Genomic DNA, 14881 nt, shown 5'->3' with positions numbered 1-14881 from the left:
TCTGAGGCAGGGAATCAGAGGCATGGAATCAGAGGCGGGTTATCAGAGGGGGCAAATGAGATGTGAGAAACTAGATGCAGAGAAAGAGGAACGGAAATAGAGGAAGGCAAAGAGAGGCAGGGTATCTGAGGCAGGGAATCTGAGGCGGGGAATCAGAGACGGAAAGAGAGGCGGGAAATCAGAGGCGGGGAATCAGAGGCGGGGAATCAGCGGGAGGTAAAGAGATGTGGGGAAAGAGAGGCAGAGAAAGAGGCACGGAAATAGAGGCAGGGCAAGAGAGGCGGGGAATGAAAGGTGGGGAATCAGAGGCATGGAATCAGAGGCGGGTTATCAGAGGGGGCAAATGAGATGTGAGAAACTAGATGCAGAGAAAGAGGAACGGAAATAGAGGAAGGCAAAGAGAGGCAGGGAATCTGAGGCAGGGAATCTGAGGCAGGGAATCTGAGGCAGGGAATCAGAGGCGGGAAATCAGAGGCGGGGAATCAGAGGCGGGGAATCAGCGGGAGGTAAAGAGATGTGGGGAAAGAGAGGCAGAGAAAGAGGCACGGAAATAGAGGCAGGGCAAGAGAGGCGGGGAATGAAAGGTGGGGAATCAGAGGCGGGGAAACAGGCGGGTAAACAGTGGCAGGTAAACATAGGTGGATAAATAGAGGTGGGGAAAGAGGCGGGCAAAACATAGTGGTTGGAACTTGTTTGTTTAAAATGAGGTACAGAAAACAGATCAAACAGTGTTGTTGAAATTGAGGGAGGGAAGACAGGCACTGAAAGAGTGGAGGGGAAAGAGTGGAGGCGAAAGAGAAACGTAGAGACAGAGGTGGGGAATCAGAGGCGGGGAATCAGAGGCGGTGAAACAGGTGGGTAAACAGAGGCGGGTAAACATAGGCGGATAAATAGAGGCGGGGAAAGAGATGGGTGAAACATAGTGGTTGGAACTTGTGTGTTGAAAATGAGGTACACAGAACAGATCAATCAGAGTTGTTGAAATTGAGGGAGGGAAAGAGAGGCGCGGAAAGATTGGAGGGGGAAAAGCGGAGGCAAAAGAGAGGCATACAGACAGAGGTGGGGAATCAGAGACGGGGAATCAGAGGCGGGCAATCAGTGGCAGGCAATCAGAGGCGGGGAATCAGAGGTGGGGAATAAGAGGCCTGGAATCAGATGCGGGGAATCAGAGGAAGGGAATCTAAGGCAGGGAATCTGAGCCAGAGAATCAGAGCCAGGGAATCTGAGGGGGGGAATCAGAGGTGGGGAATCAGAGGCAGGGAATCAGAGGCAGGGAATTGATGAAGGGCATCAGATGAAGGGAATCTGAGGCAGGGAATCTGAGGCAGGGAATCTGAGGCAGGGAATCTGAGGCAGGGAATCTGAGGCGGGGAATCTGAGGCGGTAAATCTGAGTCGGGGAATCTGATGCAGGGAATCTGAGGCAGTGAATCAGAGGCATGGAATCAGAGGCAGGTTATCAGAGGGGACAAATGAGATGTGGTAAACTAGATGCAGTGAAAGAGGCACGGAAATAGAGGCAGGCAAAGAGAGGCAGGGTATCAGAGGAAGGGACTCAGAGGCGGGGAATCAGAGACAAGGAAAGAGAGGCGTGGAATCAGAGGCGCGGAATCAGAGGCAGGGAATCAGAGGCAGGGAATCAGAGGCAGGGAATCAGAGGCACGGAATCAGAGGCAGGGAATCAGAGGCAGGGAATCAGAGGCAGGCAATGAGAGGCAGGGAATCTGAGGCGGGGAATCTGAGGTGGGGATTCTGAGGCGGGGAATCTGAGGCGGGGAATCTGAGGCAGGGAATCTGAGGCGGTGAATCTGAGGCGGGGAATCTGAGGCGGGGAATCTGAAGCAGGGAATCTGAGGCAGGGAATCTGAGGCAGGGAATCTCAGGCAGGGAATCAGAGCCGGGGAATCTGACGCGGGGACTCAGAGGCAGGGAATCATAGGCAGGGAATCTGAGGCAGGGAATCTGAGGCGGGGAATCTGAGGCCGGGAATCTGAGGCGGGAAATCTGAGGCGGGGAATCTGAGGCGGGGTATATGAGGCGGGGAATCTGAGGCGGGGAATCTGAGGCGGGGAATCTGAGGCGGGGAATCTGAGGCGGGGAATCTCAGGCGTGGAATCTCAGGCAGGGAATCTGAGGCGGGGAATCTGAGGCGGGGAATCAGAGGCGGGGAATCAGAGGCGGGGAAAGAGAGGCAGGGAATCAGAGTCGGGGAATCAGAGGCTGGGAATCAGAGGCGGGGAATAAGAGGCGGGGAATCAAAGGCTGGGAATAAGAGGCAGGGAATCTGAGGCAGGGAATCTGAGGCAGGGAATCTGAGGCAGGAATCAGAGGCGGGGAATCAGAGGCAGGGAATCAGAGGCGGGGAATCAGAGGCAGGGAATCTGAGGCAGGGAATCTGATGCAGGGAATCAGAGCCGGGGAATCTGAGGCAGGGAATCAGACACGGGGAATCAGAGGCGGGGAATCAGAGGCGGGGAATAAGAGGCGGGGAATCAGAGGCGGGGAATCAGAGGCAGGGAATCTGAGGCAGGGAATCTGAGGCAGGGAATCTGAGGCGGGGAATCTGAGGCGGGGAATCTGAGGCGGGGAATCTGAGGCGGGGAATCTGAGGCGGGCAATCTGAGGCGGGGAATCTGAGGCAGGGAATCTGAGGTGGGGAATCTGAGGCATGGAATCTCAGGCTGGGAATCAGAGCCGGGGAATCTGAGGCGGGGAATCAGACGCGGGGATTCAGAGGCGGGGAAACAGAGGCAGGGAATCAGAGGCGGGAATCAGAGGCGGGGAATCAGAGGCAGGGAAAAAGAGGCGTGGAATCAGAGGCGGGGAATCAGAGGCAGGGATTCTGAGGCAAGGAATCTGAGGCAGGGAATCAGAGGCATGGAATCAGAGGCGGGTTATCAGAGGGGGCAAATGAGATGTGAGAAACTAGATGCAGAGAAAGAGGAACGGAAATAGAGGAAGGCAAAGAGAGGCAGGGTATCTGAGGCAGGGATATAGAGGCAGGGAATCAGAGGCAGGGAATCAGAGGCAGGGAATCAGAGGCAGGGAATCAGAGGCAGGGAATCTGAGGCGGGGAATCTGAGGTGGGGATTCTGAGGCGGGGAATCTGAGGCGGGGAATCTGAGGCGGGGAATCTGAGGCGGGGAATCTGAGGCGGGGAATCTGAGGCGGGGAATCTGAGGCAGGGAATCTGAGGCAGGGAATCTCAGGCAGGGAATCTCAGGCAGGGAATCAGAGCCGGGGAATCTGACGCGGGGACTCAGAGGCAGGGAATCATAGGCAGGGAATCTGAGGCAGGGAATCTCAGGCAGGGAATCAGAGCCGGGGAATCTGAGGCGGGGAATCAGAGGCGGGGAATCAGAGGCGGGGAAACAGAGGCAGGGAATCAGAGGCGGGGAATCAGAGGCGGGGAATCAGAGGCGGGGAATAATAGGTGGGGAATCAGAGGCGGGGAATCAGATGCAGGGAATCTGAGGCAGGGAATCTGAGGCAGGGAATCTGAGGCAGGGAATCAGAGGCGGGGAATCAGAGGCGGGGAATCAGAGGCGGGGAATCAGAGGCGGGGAATCAGAGGCATGGAATCAGAGGAGGGTTATCAGAGGGGGCAAATGAGATGTGGGAAACTAGATGCAGAGAAAGAGGCACCGAAATAGAGGTAGGCAAAGAGAGGCAGGGTATCAGAGGCAGGGAATCAGAGGTGGGGAATCAGAGATACGGAAAGAGAGGCGTGGAATCAGAGGCACGGAATCAGAGTCAGGGAATCAGAGGCAGGGAATCAGAAGCAGGGAATCAGAGGCAGGGAATCAGAGGCAGGGAATCAGAGGCAGGGAATCAGAGGCAGGCAATCAGAGGCGGGGAATCTGAGGCGGGGAATATGAGGCGGGGAATCTGAGGCGGGGCATCTGAGGCAGGGAATCAGAGGCGGGGAATCAGAGGCAGGGAATCTGAGGCAGGGAATCTAATGCAGGGAATCAGAGCCGGGGAATCTGAGGCAGGGAATCAGACACGGGGAATCAGAGGCGGGGAATCAGAGGCGGGGAATAAGAGGCGGGGAATCAGAGGCGGGGAATCAGAGGCAGGGAATCTGAGGCAGGGAATCTGAGGCAGGGAATCTGAGGCGGGGAATCTGAGGCGGGGAATCTGAGGCGGGGTATCTGAGGCGGGGAATCTGAGGCGGGCAATCTGAGGCGGGGAATCTGAGGCAGGGAATCTGAGGTGGGGAATCTGAGGCATGGAATCTCAGGCTGGGAATCAGAGCCGGGGAATCTGAGGCGGGGAATCAGACGCGGGGATTCAGAGGCGGGGAAACAGAGGCAGGGAATCAGAGGCGGGAATCAGAGGCGGGGAATCAGAGGCAGGGAAAAAGAGGCGTGGAATCAGAGGCGGGGAATCAGAGGCAGGGAATCAGAGGCATGGAATCAGAGGCGGGTTATCAGAGGGGGCAAATGAGATGTGAGAAACTAGATGCAGAGAAAGAGGAACGGAAATAGAGGAAGGCAAAGAGAGGCAGGGTATCTGAGGCTGGGAATCTGAGGCGGGGAATCAGAGACACGGAAAGAGAGGCGGGGAATCAGAGGCGCGGAATCAGAGGCAGGGAATCAGAGGCAGGGATATAGAGGCAGGGAATCAGAGGCAGGGAATCTGAGGCGGGGAATCTGAGGTGGGGATTCTGAGGCGGGGAATCTGAGGCGGGGAATCTGAGGCAGGGAATCTGAGGCGGTGAATCTGAGGCGGGGAATCTGAGGCGGGGAATCTGAAGCAGGGAATCTGAGGCAGGGAATCTGAGGCAGGGAATCTCAGGCAGGGAATCAGAGCCGGGGAATCTGACGCGGGGACTCAGAGGCAGGGAATCATAGGCAGGGAATCTGAGGCAGGGAATCTGAGGCGGGGAATCTGAGGCCGGGAATCTGAGGCGGGAAATCTGAGGCGGGGAATCTGAGGCGGGGTATCTGAGGCGGGGAATCTGAGGCGGGGAATCTGAGGCGGGGAATCTGAGGCGGGGAATCTGAGGCGGGGAATCTCAGGCGTGGAATCTCAGGCAGGGAATCTGAGGCGGGGAATCTGAGGCGGGGAATCAGAGGCGGGGAATCAGAGGCGGGGAAAGAGAGGCAGGGAATCAGAGTCGGGGAATCAGAGGCTGGGAATCAGAGGCGGGGAATAAGAGGCGGGGAATCAAAGGCTGGGAATAAGAGGCAGGGAATCTGAGGCAGGGAATCTGAGGCAGGGAATCTGAGGCAGGAATCAGAGGCGGGGAATCAGAGGCAGGGAATCAGAGGCGGGGAATCAGAGGCAGGGAATCTGAGGCAGGGAATCTGATGCAGGGAATCAGAGCCGGGGAATCTGAGGCAGGGAATCAGACACGGGGAATCAGAGGCGGGGAATCAGAGGCGGGGAATAAGAGGCGGGGAATCAGAGGCGGGGAATCAGAGGCAGGGAATCTGAGGCAGGGAATCTGAGGCAGGGAATCTGAGGCGGGGAATCTGAGGCGGGGAATCTGAGGCGGGGAATCTGAGGCGGGGAATCTGAGGCGGGCAATCTGAGGCGGGGAATCTGAGGCAGGGAATCTGAGGTGGGGAATCTGAGGCATGGAATCTCAGGCTGGGAATCAGAGCCGGGGAATCTGAGGCGGGGAATCAGACGCGGGGATTCAGAGGCGGGGAAACAGAGGCAGGGAATCAGAGGCGGGAATCAGAGGCGGGGAATCAGAGGCAGGGAAAAAGAGGCGTGGAATCAGAGGCGGGGAATCAGAGGCAGGGATTCTGAGGCAAGGAATCTGAGGCAGGGAATCAGAGGCATGGAATCAGAGGCGGGTTATCAGAGGGGGCAAATGAGATGTGAGAAACTAGATGCAGAGAAAGAGGAACGGAAATAGAGGAAGGCAAAGAGAGGCAGGGTATCTGAGGCAGGGATATAGAGGCAGGGAATCAGAGGCAGGGAATCAGAGGCAGGGAATCAGAGGCAGGGAATCAGAGGCAGGGAATCTGAGGCGGGGAATCTGAGGTGGGGATTCTGAGGCGGGGAATCTGAGGCGGGGAATCTGAGGCGGGGAATCTGAGGCGGGGAATCTGAGGCGGGGAATCTGAGGCGGGGAATCTGAGGCAGGGAATCTGAGGCAGGGAATCTCAGGCAGGGAATCTCAGGCAGGGAATCAGAGCCGGGGAATCTGACGCGGGGACTCAGAGGCAGGGAATCATAGGCAGGGAATCTGAGGCAGGGAATCTCAGGCAGGGAATCAGAGCCGGGGAATCTGAGGCGGGGAATCAGAGGCGGGGAATCAGAGGCGGGGAAACAGAGGCAGGGAATCAGAGGCGGGGAATCAGAGGCGGGGAATCAGAGGCGGGGAATAATAGGTGGGGAATCAGAGGCGGGGAATCAGATGCAGGGAATCTGAGGCAGGGAATCTGAGGCAGGGAATCTGAGGCAGGGAATCAGAGGCGGGGAATCAGAGGCGGGGAATCAGAGGCGGGGAATCAGAGGCGGGGAATCAGAGGCATGGAATCAGAGGAGGGTTATCAGAGGGGGCAAATGAGATGTGGGAAACTAGATGCAGAGAAAGAGGCACCGAAATAGAGGTAGGCAAAGAGAGGCAGGGTATCAGAGGCAGGGAATCAGAGGTGGGGAATCAGAGATACGGAAAGAGAGGCGTGGAATCAGAGGCACGGAATCAGAGGCAGGGAATCAGAGGCAGGGAATCAGAGGCAGGGAATCAGAGGCAGGGAATCAGAGGCAGGGAATCAGAGGCAGGGAATCAGAGGCAGGCAATCAGAGGCGGGGAATCTGAGGCGGGGAATCTGAGGTGGGGAATCTGAGGCGGGGAATCTGAGGCGGGGAATCTGAGGCGGGGAATCTGAGGCGGGGAATCTGAGGCGGGGAATCTGAGGCGGGGAATGTGAGGCGGGGAATCTGAGGCGGGGAATCTGAGGCGGGGAATCTCAGGCGTGGAATCTCAGGCAGGGAATCTGAGGCGGGGATTCTGAGGCGGGGAATCAGAGGCGGGGAATCAGAGGCGGGGAAAGAGAGGCAGGGAATCAGAGTCGGCGAATCAGAGGCTGGGAATCAGAGGCGGGGAATAAGAGGCGGGGAATCAAAGGCTGGGAATAAGAGGCAGGGAATCTGAGGCAGGGAATCTGAGACAGGGAATCTGAGGCAGGGAAATCTGAGGCGGGGAATCTGAGGCGGGCATCTGAGGCGGGGAATCTGAGGCGGGGAATCTGAGGCGGGGAATCTGAGGCGGGGAATCTCAGGCGTGGAATCTCAGGCGGGGAATCTGAGGCGGGGAAACTGAGGCGGGGAATCAGAGGCGGGGAATCAGAGGCGGGGAAAGAGAGGCAGGGAATCAGAGTCGGGGAATCAGAGGCTGGGAATCAGAGGCGGGGAATAAGAGGCGGGGAATCAAAGGCTGGGAATAAGAGGCAGGGAATCTGAGGCAGGGAATCTGAGGCAGGGAATCTGAGGCAGGAATCAGAGGCGGGGAATCAGAGGCAGGGAATCAGAGGTGGGGAATCAGAGGCAGGGAATCTGAGGCAGGGAATCTAATGCAGGGAATCAGAGCCGGGGAATCTGAGGCAGGGAATCAGACACGGGGAATCAGAGGCGGGGAATCAGAGGCGGGGAATAAGAGGCGGGGATTCAGAGGCGGGGAATCAGAGGCAGGGAATCTGAGGCAGGGAATCTGAGGCAGGGAATCTGAGGCGGGGAATCTGAGGCGGGGAATCTGAGGCGGGGAATCTGAGGCGGGGAATCTGAGGCGGGCAATCTGAGGCGGGGAATCTGAGGCAGGGAATCTGAGGTGGGGAATCTGAGGCATGGAATCTCAGGCTGGGAATCAGAGCCGGGGAATCTGAGGCGGGGAATCAGACGCGGGGATTCAGAGGCGGGGAAACAGAGGCAGGGAATCAGAGGCGGGAATCAGAGGCGGGGAATCAGAGGCAGGGAAAAAGAGGCGTGGAATCAGAGGCGGGGAATCAGAGGCAGGGAATCTGAGGCAAGGTATCTGAGGCAGGGAATCTGAGGCAGGGAATCAGAGGCGGGGAATCAGAGGCGGGGAATCTGAGGCGGGGAATCAGAGGCATGGAATCAGAGGCGGGTTATCAGAGGGGGCAAATGAGATGTGAGAAACTAGATGCAGAGAAAGAGGAACGGAAATAGAGGAAGGCAAAGAGAGGCAGGGTATCTGAGGCAGGGAATCTGAGGCGGGGAATCAGAGACACGGAAAGAGAGGCGGGGAATCAGAGGCGCGGAATCAGAGGCAGGGAATCAGAGGCAGGGATATAGAGGCAGGGAATCAGAGGCAGGGAATCAGAGGCAGGGAATCAGAGGCAGGGAATCAGAGGCAGGGAATCTGAGGCGGGGAATCTGAGGTGGGGATTCTGAGGCGGGGAATCTGAGGCGGGGAATCTGAGGCGGGGAATCTGAGGCGGGGAATCTGAGGCGGGGAATCTGAGGCGGGGAATCTGAGGCAGGGAATCTGAGGCGGGGAATCTGAGGCAGGGAATCTCAGGGAGGGAATCAGAGCCGGGGAATCTGACGCGGGGACTCAGAGGCAGGGAATCATAGGCAGGGAATCTCAGGCAGGGAATCTCAGGCAGGGAATCAGAGCCGGGGAATCTGAGGCGGGGAATCAGAGGCGGGGAATCAGAGGCGGGGAAACAGAGGCAGGGAATCAGAGGCGGGGAATCAGAGGCGGGGAATCAGAGGCGGGGAATAATAGGCGGGGAATCAGAGGCGGGGAATCAGATGCAGGGAATCTGAGGCAGGGAATCTGAGGCAGGGAATCTGAGGCAGGGAATCAGAGGCGGGGAATCAGAGGCGGGGAATCAGAGGCGGGGAATCAGAGGCGGGGAATCAGAGGCATGGAATCAGAGGAGGGTTATCAGAGGGGGCAAATGAGATGTGGGAAACTAGATGCAGAGAAAGAGGCACCGAAATAGAGGTAGGCAAAGAGAGGCAGGGTATCAGAGGCAGGGAATCAGAGGTGGGGAATCAGAGGCAGGGAATCAGAGGCAGGGAATCAGAGGCAGGGAATCAGAGGCAGGGAATCAAAGGCAGGCAATCAGAGGCGGGGAATCTGAGGCGGGGAATCTGAGGTGGGGAATCTGAGGCGGGGAATCTGAGGCCGGGAATCTGAGGCGGGAAATCTGAGGCGGGGAATCTGAGGCGGGGAATCTGAGGCGGGGAATCTGAGGCGGGGAATCTGAGGCGGGGAATCTGAGGCGGGGAATCTGAGGCGGGGAATCAGAGGCAGGGAATCAGAGGCAGGGAAAGAGAGGCGTGGAATCAGAGGCGCGGAATCAGAGGCAGGGAATCAGAGGCAGGGAATCAGAGGCAGGGAATCAGAGGCAGGGAATCAGAGGCAGGGAATCAGAGGCAGGGAATCAGAGGCAGGCAATGAGAGGCAGGGAATCTGAGGCAGGGAATCTGAGGCAGGGAATCTGAGGCAGGGAATCAGAGGCAGGGAATCTGAGGCAGGGAATCTGAGGCAGGGAATCTGAGGCGGGGAATCAGTGGCGGGGAATCAGAGGCGGGGAATCAGAGGCAGGGAATCAGTGGCAGGGAATCAGATGAAGGGAATCAGATGAAGGGAATCTGAGGCAGGGAATCCGAGACATGGAATCTGAGGAAGGGAATCTGAGGCGGGGAATCTGAGGCGGGGAATCTGAGGCGGGGAATCTGAGGCGGGGAATCTGAGGCGGGGAATCTGAGGCGGGGAATCTGAGGCGGGGAATCTGAGGCAGGGAATCTGAGGTGGGGAATCTGAGGCATGGAATCTCAGGCAGGGAATCAGAGCCGTGGAATCTGAGGCGGGGAATCAGACGCGGGGATCCAGAGGCGGGGATACAGAGGCAGGGAATCAGAGGCGGGGAATAAGAGGCGGGGAATAAGAGGCGGGGAATCAGAGGCGGGGAATCAGAGGCTGGGAATCTGAGGCAAGGAATCTGAGGCAGGGAATCTGAGGCAGGGAATCAGAGGCGGGGAATCAGAGGCGGGGAATCTGAGGCGGGGAATCAGAGGCATGGAATCAGAGGCGGGTTATCAGAGGGGGCAAATGAGATGTGGGAAACTAGATGCAGAGTAAGAGGCACCGAAATAGAGGCAGGCAAAGAGAGGCAGGGTATCAGAGGCAGGGAATCAGAGGCGGGGAATCAGAGATACGGAAAGAGAGGCGTGGTATCAGAGGCGCGGAATCAGAGGCAGGGAATCAGAGGCAGGGAACCAGAGGCAGGGAATCAGAGGCAGGGAATCAGAGGCAGGGATTCAGATGCAGGGAATCAGAGGCAGGCAATCAGAGGCGGGGAATCTGAGGCGGGGAATCTGAGGCGGGGAATCTGAGGCGGGGAATATGAGGCGGGGAATCTGAGGTGGGGAATCTGAGGCGGGGAATCTGAGGCGGGGAATCTGAGGCGGGAAATCTGAGGTGGGGAATCTGAGGCGGGGAATCTGAGGTGGGGAATCTGAGGCGGGGAATCTGAGGCGGGGAATCTGAGGCGGGGAATCTGAGGCCGGGAATCTGAGGCGGGAAATCTGAGGCGGGGAATCTGAGGCGGGGAATCTGAGGCAGGGAATCAGAGGCAGGGAATCAGAGGCAGGAAATCAGAGGCAGGGAATCAGAGGCAGGGAATCAGAGGCAGGGAATCAGAGGCAGGGAATCAGAGGCAGGGAATCAGAGGCAGGCAATCAGAGGCGGGGAATCTGAGGCGGGGAATCTGAGGTGGGGAATCTGAGGCGGGGAATCTGAGGCGGGGAATCTGAGGCGGGGAATCTGAGGCGGGGAATCTGAGGCCGGGAATCTGAGGCGGGAAATCTGAGGCGGGGAATCTGAGGCGGGGAATCTGAGGAGGGGAATCTGAGGCGGGGAGTCTGAGGCGGGGAATCTGAGGCGGGGAATCTGAGGCGGGGAATCAGAGGCAGGGAATCAGAGGCAGGGAAAGAGAGGCGTGGAATCAGAGGCGCGGAATCAGAGGCAGGGAATCAGAGGCAGGGAATCAGAGGCAGGGAATCAGAGGCAGGGAATCAGAGGCAGGGAATCAGAGGCAGGGAATCAGAGGCAGGCAATGAGAGGCAGGGAATCTGAGGCAGGGAATCTGAGGCAGGGAATCTGAGGCAGGGAATCAGAGGCAGGGTATCTGAGGCAGGGAATCTGAGGCAGGGAATCTGAGGCGGGGAATCAGAGGTGGTGAATCAGAGGCGGGGAATCAGAGGCAGGGAATCAGCGGCAGGGAATCAGATGAAGGGAATCAGATGAAGGGAATCTGAGGCAGGGAATCTGAGACATGGAATCTGAGGAAGGGAATCTGAGGCGGGGAATCTGAGGCGGGGAATCTGAGGCGGGGAATCTGAGGCGGGGAATCTGAGGCGGGGAATCTGAGGCAGGGAATCTGAGGTGGGGAATCTGAGGCATGGAATCTCAGGCAGGGAATCAGAGCCGTGGAATCTGAGGCGGGGAATCAGACGCGGGGATCCAGAGGCGGGGATACAGAGGCAGGGAATCAGAGGCGGGGAATAAGAGGCGGGGAATCAGAGGCGGGGAATAAGAGGCGGGGAATCAGAGGCGGGGAATCAGAGGCTGGGAATCTGAGGCAAGGAATCTGAGGCAGGGAATCTGAGGCAGGGAATCAGAGGCGGGGAATCAGAGGCGGGGAATCTGAGGCGGGGAATCAGAGGCATGGAATCAGAGGCGGGTTATCAGAGGGGGCAAATGAGATGTGGGAAACTAGATGCAGAGAAAGAGGCACGGAAATAGAGGAAGGCAAAGAGAGGCAGGGCATCTGACGCAGGGAATCTGAGGCGGGGAATCAGAAACACGGAAAGAGAGGCGGGGAATCAGAGGCGCGGAATCAGAGGCAGGGAATCAGAGGCAGGGATTTAGAGGCAGGGAATCAGAGGCAGGGAATCAGAGGCAGGGAATCAGAGGCAGGGAATCTGAGGCGGGGAATCTGAGGCAGGGAATCTGAGGCGGGGAATCTGAGGCGGGGAATCTGAGGCGGGGAATCTGAGGCGGGGAATCTGAGGCGGGGAATCTGAGGCGGGGAATCTGAGGCAGGGAATCTGAGGCGGGGAATCTGAGGCAGGGAATCTCAGGCAGGGAATCAGAGCCGGGGAATCTGACGCGGGGACTCAGAGGCAGGGAATCATAGGCAGGGAATCTGAGGCAGGGAATCTCAGGCAGGGAATCAGAGCCGGGGAATCTGAGGCAGGGAATCAGAGGCGGGGAATCAGAGGCGGGGAAACAGAGGCAGGGAATCAGAGGCGGGGAATCAGAGGCGGGGAATCAGAGGCGGGGAATAATAGGCGGGGAATCAGAGGCGGGGAATCAGATGCAGGGAATCTGAGGCAGGGAATCTGAGACAGGGAATCTGAGGCAGGGAATCAGAGGCGGGGAATCAGAGGCGGGGAATCAGAGGCGGGGAATCAGAGGCGGGGAATCAGAGGCATGGAATCAGAGGAGGGTTATCAGAGGGGGCAAATGAGATGTGGGAAACTAGATGCAGAGAAAGAGGCACCGAAATAGAGGTAGGCAAAGAGAGGCAGGGTATCAGAGGCAGGGAATCAGAGGTGGGGAATCAGAGATACGGAAAGAGAGGCGTGGAATCAGAGGCACGGAATCAGAGGCAGCGAATCAGAGGCAGGGAATCAGAAGCAGGGAATCAGAGGCAGGGAATCAGAGGCAGGGAATCAGAGGCAGGGAATCAGAGGCAGGCAATCAGAGGCGGGGAATCTGAGGCGGGGAATATGAGGCGGGGAATCTGAGGCGGGGAATCTGAGGCGGGGAATCTGAGGCGGGGAATCTGAGGCCGGGAATCTGAGGCGGGAAATCTGAGGCGGGGAATCTGAGGCGGGGAATCTGAGGCGGGGAATCTGAGGCGGGGAATCTGAGGCGGGGAATCTGAGGCGGGGAATCTGAGGCGGGGAATCTCAGGCGTGGAATCTCAGGCAGGGAATCTGAGGCGGGGAATCTGAGGCGGGGAATCAGAGGCGGGGAATCAGAGGCTGGGAATCAGAGGCGGGGAATAAGAGGCGGGGAAACAAAGGCTGGGAATACGAGGCAGGGAATCTGAGGCAGGGAATCTGAGGCAGGGAATCTGAGGCAGGAATCAGAGGCGGGGAATCAGAGGCAGGGAATCAGAGGCGGGGAATCAGAGGCAGGGAATCTGAGGCAGGGAATCTAATGCAGGGAATCAGAGCCGGGGAATCTGAGGCAGGGAATCAGACACGGGGAATCAGAGGCGGGGAATCAGAGGCGGGGAATAAGAGGCGGGGAATCAGAGGCGGGGAATCAGAGGCAGGGAATCTGAGGCAGGGAATCTGAGGCAGGGAATCTGAGGCGGGGAATCTGAGGCGGGGAATCTGAGGCAGGGAATCTGAGGCGGGGAATCTGAGGCAGGCAATCAGAGGCAGGGAATCAGAGGCAGGGAATCTGAGGCAGGGAATCTGAGGCAGGGAATCAGAGGCAGGGAATCAGAGGCAGGGAATCAGAGGCAGGCAATCAGAGGCGGGGAATCTGAGGCGGGGAATATGAGGCGGGGAATCTGAGGCGGGGAATCTGAGGCGGGGAATCTGAGGCGGGGAATCTGAGGCCGGGAATCTGAGGCGGGAATCTGAGGCGGGCAATCTGAGGCGGGGAATCTGAGGCAGGGAATCTGAGGTGGGGAATCTGAGGCATGGAATCTCAGGCTGGGAATCAGAGCCGGGGAATCTGAGGCGGGGAATCAGACGCGGGGATTCAGAGGCGGGGAAACAGAGGCAGGGAATCAGAGGCGGGAATCAGAGGCGGGGAATCAGAGGCAGGGAAAAAGAGGCGTGGAATCAGAGGCGGGGAATCAGAGGCAGGGAATCTGAGGCAAGGAATCTGAGGCAGGGAATCAGAGGCATGGAATCAGAGGCGGGTTATCAGAGGGGGCAAATGAGATGTGAGAAACTAGATGCAGAGAAAGAGGAACGGAAATAGAGGAAGGCAAAGAGAGGCAGGGTATCTGAGGCAGGGAATCTGAGGCGGGGAATCAGAGACACGGAAAGAGAGGCGGGGAATCAGAGGCGCGGAATCAGAGGCAGGGAATCAGAGGCAGGGATATAGAGGCAGGGAATCAGAGGCAGGGAATCAGAGGCAGGGAATCAGAGGCAGGGAATCAGAGGCAGGGAATCTGAGGCGGGGAATCTGAGGTGGGGATTCTGAGGCGGGGAATCTGAGGCGGGGAATCTGAGGCGGGGAATCTGAGGCGGGGAATCTGAGGCGGGGAATCTGAGGCGGGGAATCTGAGCCAGGGAATCTGAGGCAGGGAATCTGAGGCAGGGAATCTCAGGCAGGGAATCAGAGCCGGGGAATCTGACGCGGGGACTCAGAGGCAGGGAATCATAGGCAGGGAATCTGAGGCAGGGAATCTGAGGCGGGGAATCTGAGGCCGGGAATCTGAGGCGGGAAATCTGAGGCGGGGAATCTGAGGCGGGGAATCTGAGGCGGGGAATCTGAGGCGGGGAATCTGAGGCGGGGAATCTGAGGCAGGGAATCTGAGGCGGGGAATCTGAGGCGGGGAATCAGAGGCGGGGAATCAGAGGCGGGGAAAGAGAGGCAGGGAATCAGAGTCGGGGAATCAGAGGCTGGGAATCAGAGGCGGGGAATAAGAGGCGGGGAATCAAAGGCTGGGAATAAGAGGCAGGGAATCTGAGGCAGGGAATCTGAGGCAGGGAATCTGAGGCAGGAATCAGAGGCGGGGAATCAGAGGCAGGGAATCAGAGGCGGGGAATCAGAGGCAGGGAATCTGAGGCAGGGAATCTAATGCAGGGAATCAGAGCCGGGGAATCTGAGGCAGGGAATCAGACACGGGGAATCAGAGGCGGGGAATCAGAGGCGGGGAATAAGAGGCGGGGAATCAGAGGCGGGGAATCAG

This window comes from Narcine bancroftii, chromosome 13, assembly GCF_036971445.1.
Source record: "Narcine bancroftii isolate sNarBan1 chromosome 13, sNarBan1.hap1, whole genome shotgun sequence".
In the NCBI taxonomy this organism is placed as follows: domain Eukaryota; kingdom Metazoa; phylum Chordata; class Chondrichthyes; order Torpediniformes; family Narcinidae; genus Narcine; species Narcine bancroftii.
Note: the sequence above shows the minus strand (reverse complement) of the source record.